This window comes from Falco cherrug, chromosome 2, assembly GCF_023634085.1.
Source record: "Falco cherrug isolate bFalChe1 chromosome 2, bFalChe1.pri, whole genome shotgun sequence".
Lineage (NCBI taxonomy): Eukaryota > Metazoa > Chordata > Aves > Falconiformes > Falconidae > Falco > Falco cherrug.
The window spans coordinates 94652782-94672753 of record NC_073698.1 but is presented as its reverse complement, the minus strand read 5'-3'; positions in this window follow the sequence as shown (position 1 = coordinate 94672753).

The following is a 19972-nucleotide window of genomic DNA, read 5'->3' as shown; positions in this document are numbered from 1 at the left end:
GATCAAGCATAAAAGCCCAGAAAATAGCCAAAGGTGTTTCTCTGAGAGCTGTTGGACACATGCCGCACCTTTGAGAAATGCTCCTATAGTGTGGATGCAGCTAATCCTGTCAGTGAACTGATTTTACTTTTAACATCCTACAGTTAGAGATTATGTTGAAAACGGCAGAAAGGTTGAATTTCCTAGTCAAGTCCTGGATGTTTAATTTTTTTAAGTTCACAAGTTCTCTGATGTGGCTTATCCACACAGGGAAGTTAAAATACACTTAAAGAAGTGTATGGATTTACAGCCTGTTATCTCCTGTACACTTGGAGTGAGCTATTTGTATTTTCTAAGGTAAGTTGCCTGATATAGTGCTCTGTAGGTGTTCAGACAGAGAAACAGCATAAAATCTCTGGACAGTTATTAATTTCACAGCTTAATTTACTGGGCATTGACTTCCCTGTGCGAACAAGCCCTATAGCTTGGGCAAGATAAAAGAGTGTGTCTAACTGACAAGTGAGAGTCTCTGAAGACATTACTCCAGGCACCTGAAGCTAGCAGACAAAATACTTTCCTTTTTAAAATGGCAGCAGTTAAGGGTGAGTGGCTGAGCCCTTGTGGAAAAACTCAATCAAATGGCTTGGTTTTTAAAACAAATGAACTTACAAGCATATTTGGTGGTGGTGCCATAGTACTGAATAGAGCTCTAGACCTTCATCTGAACTAAGGCTTTAGTTGTGCTGGGACTTGTATTGACAAACTGGCATTGATCCTGTCACAGATACCATACATGTGTTTAAATGTGCTGGGCACGTACCTGGCTGCACTGAAATTGTAGATTCTAGTGTGGCTTGCTTGCCACATACTGCATGTACCCATGTACCCTGTTTCTACAAAAATGCATTATTCATAAATGCATGTTACTAAAACTTTGGTCTCATTGCTTTGTCCTGGTTTCAGCTGGAATGGAGTTAATTATCTTCTTAGAAGTTAGTACTGGGCTTTTCATGTGAGACTTTTCAGTTCCTCAGGCCGTGCTAGCAAAAAGGTTGGAGGGGCACAAGAATTGAGAGAGGACACAGAACTACCCAAAGAGGCATTCCATACCATGGGACGTCATGCCTGGTATATATACCTGGGGGCTGGCCGGGGTGGGCAGGTCGTTGCTCTGGCACTGGCTGGGCATCGGTCAGCGGGCGGTGAGCAGTTGCATAGTGCACCACGTGTTCCTTTCTTCCTTTCCCTCTGGATTTTATTCTTTGCCTTCCCCTTTTCATTACAACTGTTACTGTCATCATTGGTATTGTTGTTCTTTCATTTTAATTCTATTTCAACTATTAAATTGTTCTTATGTCAACCCTTGAGTTTTACATTCCTTTCCAGCTCTCCTCCCCATTCCTCTGGGTGAGGGGGGAGTGAGCAAGCGGCTGCGCGGCACTTAATTACCAGCTGGGGTTAAATCACGACAGCTTTTAAACAGAAAAGTCCGTATCACAAGGCAGGTGGGACTTTCTGTGTTTTAATGTCACCCAAAATACTTGCCTGCCTCCAAATGAATGCACAGTCTGATTAGAGGCTGCATTATTTCACCCGATGTGTCGCAAAACACAAAAGCAAATTAAGATGAGTGCTATAGCTGTCCCTCAGACTAACGACATTCAGAAAGGTTAAAAGCATGACAAGCCTAAATAAGATACTACAAGCATTTAGTACCATTTCTCTGTTCTCCTTAGCTAATAGCAAAATATTGTTTTGAAAAGGTTTTGTATGTTTAGGTCGATAGCTTATTAGCATTTTCATAATCATATGATGTATCTGCTTAAGAAAATTTTTCTTTATTTTCAATAGCTGTCTGGTATTGAAAGTGTGATGTAGCACTGAGTAACTTTAATTATGTAACTTCTTGATGTGGCAAGAGCTTTTATGTACCAATTAGCAGGTAATACATCACTGCGTATGTAATAAAATATTTTTTATTTACATCGGATTTTCATTTGAATCAGCCATTGGTAGATGTTGGCTTTTCACCTGAGGAAAGCACATGCCCCCAAATTTGAAGATTTATTTAAACATTTATGTAAACGCAAAGCACAGCAGAAGCCACGTACCAACACAACCTCAGCCACCACTGCGTATATAGTTAAACAGTTTGTAGCTTAACATTTCTTGTATATAACTACACTCATTCAGAGGCTCATATCTAAGGTTGAATAGTTGGTTCTGCAGACAATCATGCAGTAGACCAGTTATGGAAAGCATGTGCATCCCAATAAATACACATCTCTTGCCTACATTCCAAGTTCTTAGACACGTAGAAAATATATAGGTCTATTAGACCTAGTATAGTAACAGGAACATCTTTACCTTCCTTGATTTTAAGATGATATGAATCAGGAACAGAGGATAGTGTGTATTCTGATGTACATTTTACGTTGCTTGGCTCCTCACAGAATGTATTTCCTTGCTTCTCTTTCACCCTCAGAGTTGTCCTTACTTCACAACTGAAAATCCTTACTGTTAACTTGTACATCCTGTTAAGCGTTGCCATAATCAGAGGCAATACACCTTCACATTCTGCTTCCATATACTTACTCAAACAACAGCAACACAGACCAGGATCTGTCATTATATCTCTCTGCTTAGTCACTACAGATGAAATGCTTTGGCATTTCAAAACCATTAAGTAGAACCTTGGGAAAATGCTGGTTTTCAAAATTATAACTGTTTCCAAAATTTATGGTAACATATGAAAAATATTCCATCACAATTCTGAATAAAATGATAACCTTAAGAAATCATTTTTGCCATTTAAGGTAATCATCTACACCTCATCTCAGGTGTTATTATTGTAAGTCAGAAAACAAGCAAGGTGAAAAATTAGGAACAGTGAAATGTGATTTTCTTTCTAGTTACAGTTATTTTTTGCTTTTTCATTAGCCTTTTATCAAATAGTAGGGAGATTGAACCAGAGGAGATACTAATTTTGGCATGTATTTATTAGGTGTTTCTTTCTTGATGAGTACCTACCTCTGCATCCTAGGGAAGGTAGAAAGTAAAACTAGATCAGTCAGTCAATATTGCATAGATCTCATTTTCTCATGTTCTTAGAAAGCAAAGGTGTTTGTTTGGAAGAGCAGAGGTCACCGGTTCAGTTCTTGTTGTTCCATTGTTAATGCTTAAGAATTTTCTGGGAAAAAAGCAAATAAGTAGATGACAAAGTATTTTTTGGATTCACCAGCCCTCTCCAAAACTTGAAGGTGAAGGACAAAGACTGTGGCTGTAAATTTCTTTTCCTATAGGTAACCAAAGTGCTACTCCCTGAATAAGAGTTACCTATTACACTGAGATCTTTACAAGGGATCTTGTGCCCAAAAGCTCCTCTAACTTTTCCAATTATACCAAGTAGTCTTAAAAAGATATTATCTCTACCTACAAATGTTATCCTACGCACTTCCTCAGAACACCATGCTACAGTAAAATACAACTACTGCATATTTGATATGGCATTTGTCGATGATTATAATCAGACAGCTACAAGATCATTGTTAAGCAATTAAAGCTTATGTCAGCTGAACAGGTCAACCTTGGCAATACCTTCTTATGCAGAAACAAAAACTGGCATCACAGTCTTCTACTATGGCAGTGCTCAGCACAGCTACTAAATCACCACTCTGTCCCCGTAGTTTTCCCCAGTTGTAAGGGAATAGTGTTTGTCCTGTGGCCTCTTTAAGATTTATTTTTTCATGTGACAACTGGCTGGCTGCTGCCCAGACTTTCAGAGTTCAATGACATAAACAAATGCAAGAAGGTTCCCTGACCTAATTCCTTGAAGCTCTCTAAAATACAAATGATGACTGACAAGCAAATCAAAGGCTCCTTCCTTATCAAGGAACTGGAAAGGAGAAAGTTATGGCTAATGTGGTACAAAGAAAGTTCTCCTGATGCTCAGCACTAAGCAGGATTGGCACCAGCCACAGAAATGCACACACTGTTGTGTTCCATGGCATCTCTTGTGTGCATGGGTAAAGGGGAATAGCTCTGGAAATATTCAGAAAGGCTCAGCGCAACTTAGGTGGGTTAGTCTGCCTTGTTTCCAGTTATGCCAGTGTTTTCAGTGTATGGTCTGCAGAGCACTGCTGCTCCATGAAATGCTTGAAATAGGTCTGCAAACATATCTGAGAAGAGTGAGCCTAGTTGTTAGAAGGCTGCAGCTTATCCTCAGCTCTGAACTTCCACTGAGGAAACAAACAGGCTCTTCAAGCTGGTGAAAGACTGCAAAGCAGTGCTGCACTATTGGGGAGAGCCTCTTACGGGGCACCCGGACGCTTAACAAAGTAAAGCAACTGCTTAAGAGTAACCTGTTACTTTTGACTGTAAACAGAACCCAAAGAGACCATCCTCCCTGGACCAAAGTTAATATTTGTGAATATCCATCATGAGTCTCACATTAAGATTTTCTTTGTGTTTACAGTCCTTGCAGAAGTAGAATCAGTAAGCAAATCAGCAAATGCAATGATACAAATTTGTTATTGCTCAGCCCTCATCCCTATACTGCTTCTCTACACTATTTCTCATGATCCACCAATTAGCAGTGCTTCCTTATTTTCCCCAGGTCTTGTTGTGGAAGATAGATGTATCTGAGTAAGACTGTTTTAATAATTGGAGGTATATTACTATTCCAAATTTATGTCGTCACAGCCTGTTGTTATGAAGATATATCATAATATTTAATACAAAGATATCACAGATTCTTCAACAGGGATTTAGTCCACAATCAAGCAAGAGGAAAAGATATTTCACTGATTTACTGCAGTCTAAACAGATGAGAACTGGTGAAAAAAGTACATGAGAGCCTGTTTCATGGCTGCAAGAAGGCAGAATGTAACACCCCTTGTATCTGATCACAAAGGATAAGCTTCCTACCAATAGTAATGAAAAAAATCCTTAAATTTAGGTGGAAATCTAAATTGGGATATTGTACACTATTGACTTAACACAGACCATAAATATGGCAATCCTTACAAAGATAAGCAACTCTCCATTTGTTGTATGGGGTCAAGAACATAGATAGAAGCCTGTGTCTTATAGATAATTGGTCTCTTATCCACTCCTACCCTAACTTACTCTGTGCTTACCTCTGCCCCATAAAGTTTCATCTACCTATATAGTTGTACCATTACACAAAAAAAGGTACAGTTTTACAAATGCTGAATTTTTAATCTATGCGAGAACCCTCTGAGCAGGCTGCTCTGTGTTAATGGATAAATGGGCTCATGGTACACATGCAGACATAAAATACAGCTTCAAAAAGTTTCTGGGTAAGGAAAAAAAGCAAAGTAGGAAAACATGAATATATGATAACCCTATTCATACATCAGTTTCCATTTGCCATATCAGATTATGTTGCACCTGGATGTTTGATGTTGTCAAGGGTGATTTAAATTAAAGTTGTGCAGCTTATCTGTTAACACAAACCCTCACATTCCTTCAGACTCTTCAGTACAAAGATTGTATCTTTCACTTCTGTAAAGTGCCTGAAAAAGCGCCCTAAAAAAGCGATGAAAAATATGAATATTATCTTCAGAAACAATGATGTGGTATATGAAGTGAACTAACATTGAGTATATATGTAAAAATTCCCTATATTTGAGCACAAGATAATAAAAGCAAATACAAATATGATAATTCCTTTTTTTCCACAGGAGTTCAACCCACACAATGAAGATACATTTCAGCTAAGCTGTTGTCATGTTCATACCACAGGAAAAAAGTTTCAGTGTAAGAAAGTGAAAATTGGCATTTCTATTCATTATATTAAAAATTTGACTCTATATTCCATTAATGTATGATTAATGTATTTGCATGCTAAAAAATATTTGCTGCTTTAATCTGGCGATTCAAATTACTAAAAACTCTGCTTTAATGTGCTTAAATCATGTTACCTCTGGAGACTAGAAAAAACATTACTCTAAATATGAATTGCTCCTTTACACTTGCCATGTTTTAGAGTCCTGAAAACTTAATCCTTCCATTAAAAGGCCTAGTCTACCCCAAAATTCTCATCCCTGAGGCCAAAAAACTATTTAAGAATTCATGGAGCATGATATGAACATTAGCAAACTTAAAATGTGAAAAAATTTTATCAGATGGCCATAGTAGTACTTGAAAAAACACTTTCCAAACAGGAGCAAGTTGTGATTTGTAGAAAATCCGTAACAGCCTGCTTTAAAACATATAAAACATACCAGTACTCCCAATCTCATTGCTACTGTAACCCCACACTATTATTTTGCAGTATTTACAAAAAACCAGCACCTTCAGAACTTGCAACGCTGGACCTTTACAAGGAAACACAAGTAATGTTGATGTTCCTCCTCAAGCAAAGAATTCCACCAGAGGAATACCAGATCCCTCTTGACACTCAGAAATGCTACTGGCATCCCAAAAGGCAGCTTTTTAAACAAACAAGGAAAAGACAGACATACGAAGTAGGATTTTGGTATACCAGGAGGAATGCTTTTTGGGTTTTCATGTATTATCATCATTAGAGAACTTTGTAAAAAAGGTTAAGAGTAGACTTAAGCATATAAATATACATTATGCAATGCATCTAAAAACATATTTTAGAATATTATTTTATGGGAGATATTTTAAGTTAAGGGTGACCTCCTTAAGAATATAATCATATTATTCGTATAATAATCATATTATATTCATATATATCATATTATAACCATATTCCAAAGTGTGCTTAGGTAGTCAGTAGGGTGAAAGCACATGAAACGAGGGGAAAGGATTTTGCTCCGCTAGTAATGAGTTAAAAATGTCTCATGGGCACTTGAACTGACTCATGCAGCTTTTAGTGAAATCAAGAGCAGAAAATAAACAGGGACCACACCATCACTCCCGTGAGGTTCCTCATTTTCCTGATTTAAAAAAAATCTTTTTTTAAAGTCTTTTTAAAAATTTGAGTCAAATTTGCTTCATTACGAAAGGCCATGGAAAGATCATGAAAGTGTCAGGTGTCCCGATGACCCACACTAACTAGGGACTCCATCCTGCAGCCACCTCAAAGATGAGGGCTGAGGGCACCAGCCAAGACACGAGAGGTCATCACGCACTCACAGGATACCCTCCAAAATCTGCACTAAAGCTGAATTGCTCTCTTCCCACAGTTCTGGGAGGAGTGCAGCACCAGGCTTGACTTGTAACAATTTAGGCTGAACTCAACAGGATTTTGGTGTTTTTTTCTCTCCACCCGTGATTTTTGGGATAACTTTGCCATGAGGCATTGATGAATTCCAGAATCTCAGGCAATGGTAGTCTCCTAGCCATGACTGTTATTATCTGGGAGAAAAATGAAAGGCATTTTCCACTTCCTACAGTCACCTATAAAGCAAATTACTCCTTCCACTATCAGCTTGTCACAACACAAGACCCCTGCTCAACTCCTCAGCGGTCTGAATCACATGTACCTAGGGCAGAGGCGAAGAGCAAATAGTGTGTGCTGCCTCTGAGCAGGACACATGGTGGGCAGAGACTGGGCACAGGACCCCTGGCAGGGGCAATAAGGTGAATTTGGGAAAAGAGCCTCTCACATGACTGCTCTTATTTCTAGAACTGGAAGAAGCGTACAGCGAGGAAGATCAGAGACACTGGATATACACAGTGTCTCACACATAGAGCACCACTTTACACAGAGAGAAATGGGATGCTGCTGCCAGGGAGCTCATGCAGTGGGATGGTGAAAGCATGCATAGAGTAGGCTCTTAGCAAGCCAAGAAACATGAATACATTTTGCTTTATGTCAGAGAGGAAAGCTGTAGCTGAAGTTAGGTTGCCATGGAAGCCCAGGAAAAAACAGAGCAAAGGACCTCTCCTATATGAGATTGGTTACTCTACTTTAAGGTGTTGGTCAATAGAACGCAGCTCTGCTGTACTTACACAGCAGCGCAGCTGCTAGCATTGTGAGCAATTGAGTTAAATGAACCTTGAGAACTCCTGAGAGCTCTCACTTTCATAAAGTCACATACACAGATCTTCACTGGAGGAAAGTCACATTTTGACAGATATGAAAGGGTTAATGGCTTTGTTCCATCATACATAATGGGGCCACAGAGAGTTGAGATATAAAGAAACTCTTTCAATAGTAAAGCAGAATGAAAGCTGGGAATTGCTTCAGCCCATTGCAGTGAGAGGACTGCAGGGTTTTTTACAGTGAAATCTAACACAGCAGGTTTATTCTATATTTTGCAGCTGAAATGGGGGACAGTGAAGTAGAGGAGTCCTTACTCTGTTTTCTTCTTTAGTCAATATATTTTCGGGTACTTCAGGGTCTGTCTATTCTCCTATGACATTTATGCATGCGGTATTTTTCAACATTGCTTTTGAGGACTCCTGATCTTTGCATTATCATGTATGAACCCATTTAAAGACTGAAAAACAAACCTTTACCACTAGGATGAACCCTCTAAGCCTGTTTCCACTTGTGCCATTTCTTTCACTCTCATACATATCTGTGTCCTGTTACTACTCCTGGCAGAGGAAATGCATCCACTACCATACCAAAAGGGTACATTATGCATGTCTGTATCTTACAGGGTTTTTTTAAAAAGGGAAGTTACTGAAGTAACTGGCAATACTAGAGTTAAGCTATATATTACTTTATTCATAATCATTATATGTTTGATAAATAACTGCAACTATCACAAGGTGTATGTGTGTTTGTAAAATTATCATATCTTTCAATGCAGTAATGCACACATTTTCTAGATCACACACAACTAGAGATAAGCATTTTTCTGTTAAGTACAGACTGGCTGAGAATGAAGAGACTGAACAGCTCAACTTCATTAACTTGCCTTTCATAAATTTTTTAAACCATTATTATACTCAGTTTATCAGTATCAGTTTTCAGCAAGTGACCATTTCATTTAAACTGGAAGCAGCTGTATAAATACAAGAAAGAAAAATGACCTTTCTGAAAGCTGAATTGTACCTCCTTGTAGATGACAGCATGGGCTAACACTCATGAGCTTTCTTCTCTCCTGCTTCCCATTCTTTTTGATTCTTGAACAATTTTCCTCTCACAGTTGCCTGTGATGTAAGCTTAACTCCGTGTAACAGTTGCTCTGGTTTACCCTTTGACAAGAAGCAGTACTGAGCTATGGAATGGCAGCACCTAAGGACTCTGTGTGACCGATGTCAAAACAGTGACAAACAAGCCCTGAACCTTCACGTCAAGCTTAGTCCTTCTTTTTCTTCATACCAGTTCCATAACATTGCTCCTCAATCATGATGTGTTCACAAATCTTAGAGGTTCATATTAATGACAAGAATATATGAGAATGTTATGAGCCAGCTGGAGCCCAGAGAATCTAATGTTGTACTTCAGACTACCTAACTGGGATCCCAAACTACCTCCTATTGCTTAACAAATAAAACTGTCACTGACATCAATGGGAGCAAACCCACAATTCGTATTTGAATAGTGGAGTTAAGAATCAAGCTTTTATGTATGATTTTGAATATATGGAAATTTTCCATCGTTTTAGCATTTCAGTGTTTTAGAAGTAACATTGTAACAGCATGTATGCACAAAAAAGGTATTTATAAACAAGCTATTTACTATCCTATGCAATGCATGTTCTTTAATCTTCCCTTTCTTCGGAACCCAGTCATTTCATATATTTCCCTTTTCTCTTCCAAATTTTCCTTGCATCATGTTCTGTTAAAACAGATTGAAAGAAGGTCAAAGGACTAAGTGGAAGGAGTCTTTATACTCTTTGTTTCATATTAATTTCAGTTTCATATAATTAACACTGCGATAGGTCATAGTTGTCCCAGATACACCCCCTACACAGAATCATGCGCCCCCTGTCATGAATCTGAGAAACAGGGAAATATGAAGAGAAAAAAGATTTTAAAATCTTCTTTTCTAATTCCTCACAGGCTACTGGTCTGAGATGAATTCTTAAGATAAAATCTGAAGACTGAAGAGCAACCAAAAATGAAGAAAAAAGTAAACTAAACAAGCAATAGAAGTATTCTTTCACAAAGCACTAACACAAATAGATACAGAAGAAATTGAACTGAGAAAAGATAAAAGGCTTTTATGTGGGGCCCTAAGGGAGTCTAATTAACTTATTTCTAGAAACAGGATAGAAGCATCATACTGTTTTTACTGTCGGATATTTGGCTAGAAATCAAGAGCTTCAAAAGACATTAATGAGGAAATAGGTAACATCTGATGATGAAGCAGACAGACTCGTATAAACTGTGGGCTGCTTAATTTAAGAATTCCCGAGGACATACAGAGAGCAGACAAATGATGGACTGCAAAAGAGAATCTGAAGTATCAAAGATGAATTCTATCAAAAATAGATTATCAGCAAAACAGCAATATTCTTTCCATGTAATAAGAGCTACTACCAGTCTGCAAAATGAGCAATAAAGCTCAGAAAATAGGTTACAGGGTTTTCTCTGCCCTGCTGTGGCTGCTATAGGATTTAGGCCATCAGCATATCAGCATTGCGTGTAGGTACATTAAATCATTACTGATATGTAGGCATGCTATATCCTCATTTCCATTTATTACTTTTTTTGCCAAGATTGTGAAAGAGTTTCTGGTGAAGGTGCAATATTTCAGATAATGTTACAAATAACAGAGTAGGCCACATGCAAGCCTTTGTTTATTTGATATGGCTTACTGACTGACACTCTTTTCAAAAGTTAATTTAGATCGGTGTTACTTTCTATGATAGTCTACTTTTGATTAGCAGTGTGGTCAATGCCACCACCTACAGGCGAAAAAGGTCCACCATCTTCAGGAATTTACCATATGTAAGCTAGAAAACTTAAACTATTACCATTTTTTTTAACTCAGAAAAAAATGTCACCAAGGAAGAAGGTTGTTAATGGTACTATATGCATCTCTCCTGAGACAATAACCTTTCTGAAGGAATTATATTTATAAATACAATCTAATGTAATTATTAGATCTGGTCAAGTACAGCCCCTTTCCAGATATATATAATGTAAATGAAAGCATCTAAATTCTCTAAGAAAAGTAGGTTTGGGGGCAGAAATTCCAAAATCAAGATATTTCAGAACTATCACACTCTGTTTTTCAGCCATAGAAACTGGTTTTTCTGTTATAAAACACAATTTCAATTAGAAATAGAACCAAGAAACTGTTCTAATTGTAATTTTCATTCATGGCCATGAGCTTGCCTTTAAAGGATCATTTTCAGCCATTCTCATACTACATGTTTCCCCCTTACTGGATGATTCTGCTCCCTTAGGACACACACTGGATTGGACACATGGGACAACTCCAGAAACAAAAAACTCCAACAGCAAATAATTTTCTGAAAGAATTCAGATTTCATCTGTTAGTCTAAGATTCACTTCAGGTACCTGCCTGCCTCTCACCTGCTTTTTCTTTTTCACATGGAGATGTCTTCACACCCTTAAATGTGCCAAATCCCAGTGCTGCTGTTTCTTTAGCCATACTATAACTGGGTAAAAACCTCTGGCAAGGAGGCAATAGTAGTAACTGGGGTTAATCTTACCCAAGGGTTTCCCCAACTCCCCCTTGCTCCACCCCCAATAAATGATAGCCAATATCTATAAGAACCAACAAATAATTCTAGTTTCAATAGATATAACTCCAGTTTTAACATACAATTTCTAAATAATCCTGTTATTTCAGCCATAGCTGCTAGGATTCCAGCTCTTTCTCTTTCTACTTGGACTTAAATTCTTATGCTGTTTAAAGTTTTTAGCCCTTAGAGCAATAGAATACTGAAATTATGTAAGAGAAGATTCCCTGAGACCTACAAAGTCACAATGACTAAGAAGTAAAAGGCAGAATGATCTCAAGGACAGAACTTAATGTAAACTTCTATTGTAAATGACAAAACTTTTTAGTAAATTGTTATCTCTATGTGGCAATGTAATGATGCCAAGAGAAGAACAGAAAAAAATACTCTCAGATAAAATCACTTTGTTTCTGTTTCAGAAAAACAAGGCAGATTATAATAGTAAGTATCACTGCTAGCCTCTTTAAAAGATGAAAAAAAATTTTTAAAAAAGGGAGAAAAGCCCAAATGAATTTTACTTCACTTATTCCACAGAACTACTTCTAGGATAAAATTACATGCAAACTAATTGCAAAGAAACGGGACGGCTACTCAGCAAGAGTAAATCAGTGTAGCTCCTCTAACATCAGCTGAGTGTTGTGAATGTGCAATTCCTCTCAGCCTGATTCATCAACCCACCTACAGCATTTTTGGCTGACTCTGGAACAGCTGAGGAAACAGCCTTAAGCAGTGCCAATCGTAACATTTTTTTGAATTTGAACTATCACCCAGACCTAGCACAAAGTAGTACAAATCACTGTGTGACTTTTCCCGTCTTTCTTATATTCTACACAGGACACAGGTTTCCAGTGACTTGCCCAGAGTTACACCACATCTTTTAGCAGAGTAGGAACCAAAGAGAACGTCTCACCAATTCCCTTAAACAATGGTCAGCTCTTTTTTTCCAAGACAACAAAACTGCAGTTTCCAAAGCACTTAGCCTTAAGCATTCCTGGACACACTCCTCTGCACCTGGAGCTGGAAGGGTCTTTGCTGTTACAAAATACATTCTTTCCAGGCTTTAAATTTCATGATATGAATAGTGATAAAAGATATGAATGTGTCTGTGAGTAACTGACAACTACTAACCTTATGTCTGCAAGAGGTATGCATACAAACATGGATACAGAGTTGCAACATATGTCATATATTCCCACACGTGAAATATTTAGCAGTCCTTTCTCTCCATTCTCAGGAATCCAGCCATAGTTAGGCAACAGTGTAAAGGAAAGGGGACATTCACAAATTCCTGCGAGAAAATTAAATTACATGACGTTTTTCTGGTTAAACTAGCAGTAATTTTTCTAGTCACATGCAAATTTGCCAGGTCCATTTTTAGATTTGGATTCTCCACTTTATGGCAGCAATTCTTCTCTGGATGCCAACGATAGTGTCAGTAGCATCGCATGGGTCATTGGTATCCATACCTCTATGCATGACTCTGACCGAACAGACCACCAAGGTAGCTTGCAAAAATAACTAAGCAGCAGATGGTTTGTGTGTCACAGAGGTCAGTATTTGGTAGTTCCCAAATCACCACTTCTGTGTCCTCAGGTCCCATGACCTGTGAACTTTCTGTAGTGCCCGAAAGCCAAGGCACAGCAATGTGGAAGAGGCTGGGAGAAGACATTCAGTGCTATGAAGATGTGTACTGCTTTCAACTCAGAGAATGAATAGCAAAGTTACAGTTTCATCATAAGCTTAAGTCAAAATCAACTAAATTTATATAGGAGTCATTCTACTGACTTTAAAGAGCTTTGGGTTAAGAACAATCTTTTAAAAAACATAAAATTCAGCTGTCCAGGCCTGATGACAGTCAACTGGTCCAAGATACAAGAAGTGCAAAATATTCCGTTTTGTGTGTTTGCACAGAACTGAGTCCCAATCTTGGTGGGTCTGCATGCACCACCATAATAAGAAAGACTGATAATAAAACCTCATCCCAATTATTTTGCAATATTTCTGTTTTCTTATATAGTTCCACAGTAAGAGAATACATGTTTTAAAATACAGTTCTCTCTAACAGCTGGTCAGGTGCCTATAGCTGTAAAACAGAAAATGTATTCAGTCTCACTAGGTGACTGAAATCAGGCCACTGCACTTAAACTGGAAACAGGCCCCAAAATGAATAATTCTTGACAGTATTCATGCGTGCACTAGCTTAGCAAGCTAGTGGGAAAGGCAAATGGGAAGGGGAAGGATGAAAGTATTTCAGTTCAGAAGAGATGTACAGATGTTTACAAATATTTCACACCAGTGAGGGAGCCTCAAAGTATTGCCAGCTGTTTTATCAACTGGGAAAAAATGTTTTATCAATATTTTATTTGCAAAAAATGCTAAGCTGGATCAAAGATGCATTTCACAGATTGATATAGTTCACAGCTGAAGCCTTCTGCCAAGTACAGTGCTGGAAATGTATTCTCTGTGCTTCACAGGTACTTTTTATCATAGCCAGACTCCTACAACACAAAACATGACATTTTCTTTGTTAAAAATGTTCAGCACTACTGAACTCTTCTCAAAGCATTTGATTTTAATTACTATAACATGCTTTTTTATAAAATTTTGCACACTTAGTAAAAATCTGTCTTTCAAATGTTTTAGTTGGAATTATTTATCACTGGTAAATTCAGCTGACAATTTCCCACAAGCCCAAGCCACTTTTAGACAAGCCACCTTGCCAAAAAAACCACACAATCATGGTCTTGTAGGTAGAAACAGACTGCTAAGAGGCAGATGTTACTCCCATGCAATGCTGTAAAAGTATTTGCAAATAATTTCAAAAGTTCTGGTTTCCCAAACTCTACAAAGATCAGGCTTTGCTGATGGTTCCAAACAGCTTTTCCTGACAGTTGTTAGCGCAAATGTTCTTTCTATTCTTTATCATTCTCCTAAACAAAATGCTTTTTCAGACTGTTTTGGGCAGGTTTTTTTTCTTCTTCTTTTACTGCTTTGATTTTCCTGCTTCCCTTTCACAAGCTTTTACTTACAAGTTAACCTGGACTCACTCACTGTCCCCCAGTGTGCTATACATTCATGTCTGTGTTTGCTATTAAGGATATTACTTCACATATCTTATAAATGAGCTTAAATTTTCCTGAACGTACATTAAGAGAAAGGCAATGGTCACATACAATCTTTAACAAAATGTTGATGCTGCAGAAGTAATAAGCTGAAGGCATACAATTGCAGGTCATTCTGAGGTTCTTGATACTTCTTGGTTCCAAAAAATCTATTTGTTGTTACAATTTCATGACATTTAGCATGCCTAGCAGCCAGCAGGAAAGAATAATTGACTCTGTACAGACAGGAGAGTTTCTTATCTGGAGAACACTTCACAAATATCCTCAGATATCGTGTTGCAAAATGGTCTGAAGTCTTCTTTTTAATCTATTTTTCTCATAAAGTTATGGTGTCAAAGTACTTTTCAGTGGCATATGAATTACATGTGAAAGCTTTGGTAGAAATATTAACATTCCTTAGCTGAGAAGTAAGAAGTGAGGAAATTTTAAAACTAAGACTTGTTCTTGCAGCCACCAAAAGTGCATTGCATTGACAAGACATTAATTTCTCTAGTTATGAGACCATATAGTACTACAGTTCAAAGAACTGTTTTTACTCTTCCACAAGCCAGCTTAAATCCAGAAATTCCCTCTCAGCTTTTCACCATCTCCTTCTATTGCAGAGGTTGCTGCAACTATTTAATGGTTCCCTAAACAAAGTTCAATCAGGTTTCCCTCATGTGTCCCCCCCAAGACCACCTTTTCTAAGGAATTTCCTGCAGGTCCACTATAGTGAAAAAAAAGGCATCCACAGCAGTTCACATGGCTGACATGAAGAGTAAATGAAATGCCGGATGCATGCCAAATTTAGAATTTGTGAGTGTCCTGGTTTCAGCTGGGACAGAGTTAGTTTTCTTCTTGGTAGCTACTATAGTGCTGTGTTTTGGCTCTGATGTGAGAACAATGTTGATAGGACACTGATGGTTTTAGTTGTTGCTGAGTGATGTTTATAGTAAATCAAGGGCTTTTCAGTTCCTTGGGCCCTGCCAGCCAGAGGGCTGGGGTGGCACGGGAAGTTGGGAGGGGACACAGCCAGGACAGGTGACCCAAGCTAGCCAAGGAGGTATTCCATACCAAATGACGTCATGCTGAGTGTGTAAACTGGGGGAAGAAGAAGGAAGGAAGAAACATCTGGCATTATGGTGTCTGCCTTCCCAAGTAACTGTTATGTGTGATGGAGCCCGGCTTTCCTGGGGATGGCTAAACACCAGCCTGCTGATGGGAAGTGGTGAATGAATTCCTTTTTTGTTTTGTTTTGCTTGCATGTGCAGCTTTTGCTTTACCTATTAAATTGTTCTTATGTCAACCCTCGAGTTTTACATTCCTTTCCGATTCTCCTCCCTATCCCTCTGGGTGAGAGGGGAGTGAGCAACTGGCTGTGTGGTACTTGGCTGCCAGCCGGGGCTAAACCACAACAGTGAGCCTTTCACTATAATCTAATCAAAACACACAGAGTACACCTACAGCCATTTATGCATGAGGGAAAATGGTGCCATCAGTGAAGACATTTCTTTCAGAGAAATAAGAAAATACTGACATCATCCTCAAGGACTATTTTGTGTATTCATAGTATTCAATTTCATTTACATCTTGTTTTAAGAAAAAAAGGATACAAGCTGCATGTTAAGCCACTGAAAATCCTAAATAGCTCTGTCACAACCTAGATGCAAATGTCTGGTGCCTGGAATACTGCTGTTCTGTGGGGAGCCAGTAGTTCTTCATCAGTTTAAGTTTGTTGGATTTTATCAGAGAAGGTATATCTGAAAATATGCTAGAAGCCTCCCTTTCTTCTGTGATCTTTGGATAGATATTGCCCAAAGGGCCAGTTGAGACTATCTATTTCATCTAATAATGTGCATGATCTGGTTATTGAGATTATGATGATTTCGGTCTACCAGAAAATTAGAGTTAACTGGTACATGTAAGGAGGTGATTTGAATCAGTTTCTAAGTACAATGAAGGAGAGTTGTAGCTGAGAGTTATCTGCCCTAGTTGGGGTGTCTAAAAGCCTATGCAAAAGGTAGTCATCCTTGGTTCACTTTACAGCAAGGACATCATCACCTTCAGAGATGTCCCAACCTAAGATTGGTCAGAGTTAGGTAAGGTGAACCCCACTTTTACCCCAAATTATACGTTTCCATAAAACTTTCTAAGAGTCAAACCACCACCCATCAGTCAGAGGTAGGGGGTTATCTAACGGAACATGTGTAGGAGCTCAACAACTAATGCCAGGTGATTATCCAAATGATTATCTAATCACTCAGCAGTTACCTTAGTCAGAAGCCTTCTAAATACTTGAGTAATAGGTGCTCAGGAGGTCTCTTTCTGACAGGATCCTTCTTATTACAGTATAAGCAAATTCAATGATCTTCAGACCATGCATCTTTACTTACAACCTTTATTACACAGTGGACCTATGCAGTGATTTCCTTCAGTTATCCCATTGCTGACTTAATAATCCTGTCTTGATGTTTGTTGAATGTATAACCATGTATAAGCTACTAGCAATTTAACCTCAAAGACAAAGTAATATGAATGTAAAGCTCATTATTTATTCCTTATTTTGCATTCCAACAGAAGAAAGTCATTCCTGTACTGCTCCTCCATTTTACATAAGTGGAATTTTTCAACAACAGAAACTCATTAGGCAAGTAAATGTCAATGCTGCAAATATTTGCTTCCAATTATTTCCAAGAAAATGCTTAATGAATTTAGAGCTATGATTTTAGCAGAAGACACCCAGCAGCAATCACATTGACTTACTCCAACTTCTTTTCTAGGTATTAAGCTGCAGCTAAATGCTATAAGTTAACACAAATCTTACAGAGTCAAACCCGCATCCCACCACATGTAGATAAAACCAAGTATCAGGTAGCAACTTTCAGTCAGCTTGTTCCAGAAAAACTTCTAAATATTACAGAATGGTCCCCTTGTACAACAGCTTTGCCATAGTAATGGGGTACCTCTATACAAGTTCTTTCAACCAGTGTAACTGGTGTGCATGATATAGCTAAACCCAGATGTCTAAGGAAGAAAGAACTGTCTGTTAGGTTCCTTCAACAGCCTTTTGAGTATGCAAGTCCCATTAACATTTCTGGGACACCGAAACAAGGCCTGGCAACATATAGAAGGCAAATATTCAGGAACTTTCAAGAGCTAAATGAAATACAGTTTTATGTTTCAGAAGACATCTAACCACTATGGAGACAAAAAAGCAATAGACACAGAAGAGACAAAGAAATGTCTCAAACCCCTTTTTACTAAGTTGGAGAACAGATGATTGCACAGATGAGAATAGGGGTGAGAAACATGTTTTGGTTTGGCTTTTTCCCAAGAACTGTAGTCCCACAACAGGCACAATGTAGTTTATGTTTTCCTCTCAGGAGGCTGGTCATACAGCCAGGTCTGAAAAACTTTGCTGCAAGGCCAAGTTCCTCCCTTAGATGCACATACTTAGTTTCATGGAGAAGACAAACCATAATACATCCTAGACTAGGATCTGATCCTTTTCTGTTCTCTGGTCTCCTGGTGGCTATTAATGGGTGGACTAGAACTGGAACACCCTATACTAGTTGTCAAAGTTTCCTATTTACATGCCAGATTTGTGGGGAATTAATGTATTTCAATGATAATGTTTCATTTCTCTTACTTTAAAAGTTTGCTACAAATTAACCCCTAATTTGGTGAAGCAAGTGCACAAAAATACAAATGCACAGACACCTTTAACCAGCATCATAATATCGTGAGAAATGGGCACTGTACAAAAGTATGAATGTATTTGGACTATTCTCCATTAGTTTGTATATCCCCAATCCAATAATACTGTGAACACACTCCTTCCTGTTCTGGTGCTTCAGAGAGGGTAAATGGTATCTTGAGACTTGTATTTTACTACAGAGACACAGAAACATAGACATTTGTGATATTAAATAATGTGCTCATGTGTTCAAAATTACCATGAAACATGGTTTTCTTGTAGCTGAGGAAAGCAGCATAGCCCTCTGTTTAAAGACTACGTTCATGAGACCTATTAAAAGCTCTGGCAAGCCCTGACTGTGAGAGTTAGTGTGGCCCAACAGAGCAGGTAGAAGCAAGAACTGACACAGCTGTATATCCAATTTTAAGTATATCACTGCACACGGTTTCACAGTGGCATTCTCCTCAGAAAGCTCAGTGTGTGTAAAGCAATTCTGTCTACAGCTAACAACTAACAGGACTAGCATCAGATTCAGCCTGAAATGTGTCACTCAACTGATAACACACAAGCACTGGGCCAAACATCCACCATCCAGCCAAGCAGAGAATAAGATACGGGGTCCTCGTTTAGCTCATCTGCAGTATGTTTCCGCTGTGCTGTGGACACGCTGTCACTGTGTATCCTGAAGGAAAGGTAGTAAGAGTATTTGCTAGGTTTTGACTGGAGAAGAAGACTAACAGCTTTGTAGACTTTAGAACAATCATACACAAACACATTGTTTTATTGACGAATTTTTTTTAAAAAAATTAGATCATCTGCTCTCCTTGTTCAGACAGGAAAAGGAATCTAAAGCTCGACATAATCTTAGTTTTTGAAATTGTCAGGTATGATTCACTATTTCCTAACTTTAGTATATTCTTACTGTAAAATACTTTGGATGCTAAGAATGACAGTGATTCTGACCATGACATTGTTATTGATTTTTTATTCATTGTAACTAGACTCTCCAAGCTCTTTTTTTGTTGGAAGCTATCCCATAAAGTCTTTCTGGAGACACTATAAGAGCAGATCTTAGAACACACAAGTTGGTTTAAATTCAAAAAAGGCAGAGATAAAATTATTTTAGAGCTGTGAAAAGAATAAAATAATGTAAACATCAGTCTGTACAGAGTTTTAGACGTAATGAAATAGAATTTATGCAACCATGCCGTTATCAACTCTTGCACCAAAGAATGAACTTTTGTGACCTACAAGGGTTAATTTTCTCATGTGCTTTACCCAGCATCATACTGGAAACAAATGCTACAGCCAGCTTCTAAACCCCAAAATTTTCCAAATTTCAGTCCAAGAGCTTTAGCAAAGTGCCTCCTTTTACTAAACTAGATATGGTCCTGAACATCCCTTCACTCTGAATGTAGAGCAGATTCAACGTCCATTTTTATAAACAAGTCAGAAAATCTGATTTTTATTTTTGTTCATAGCATGATAGCATACGCTCTCAGATAATTCTAATATGAAGAAAAAGCTAATTTTAAGGTCTCCCCACGAATCTGGAAGATAGCCTGCTGAGCTATAAAATCTGTTTCCAC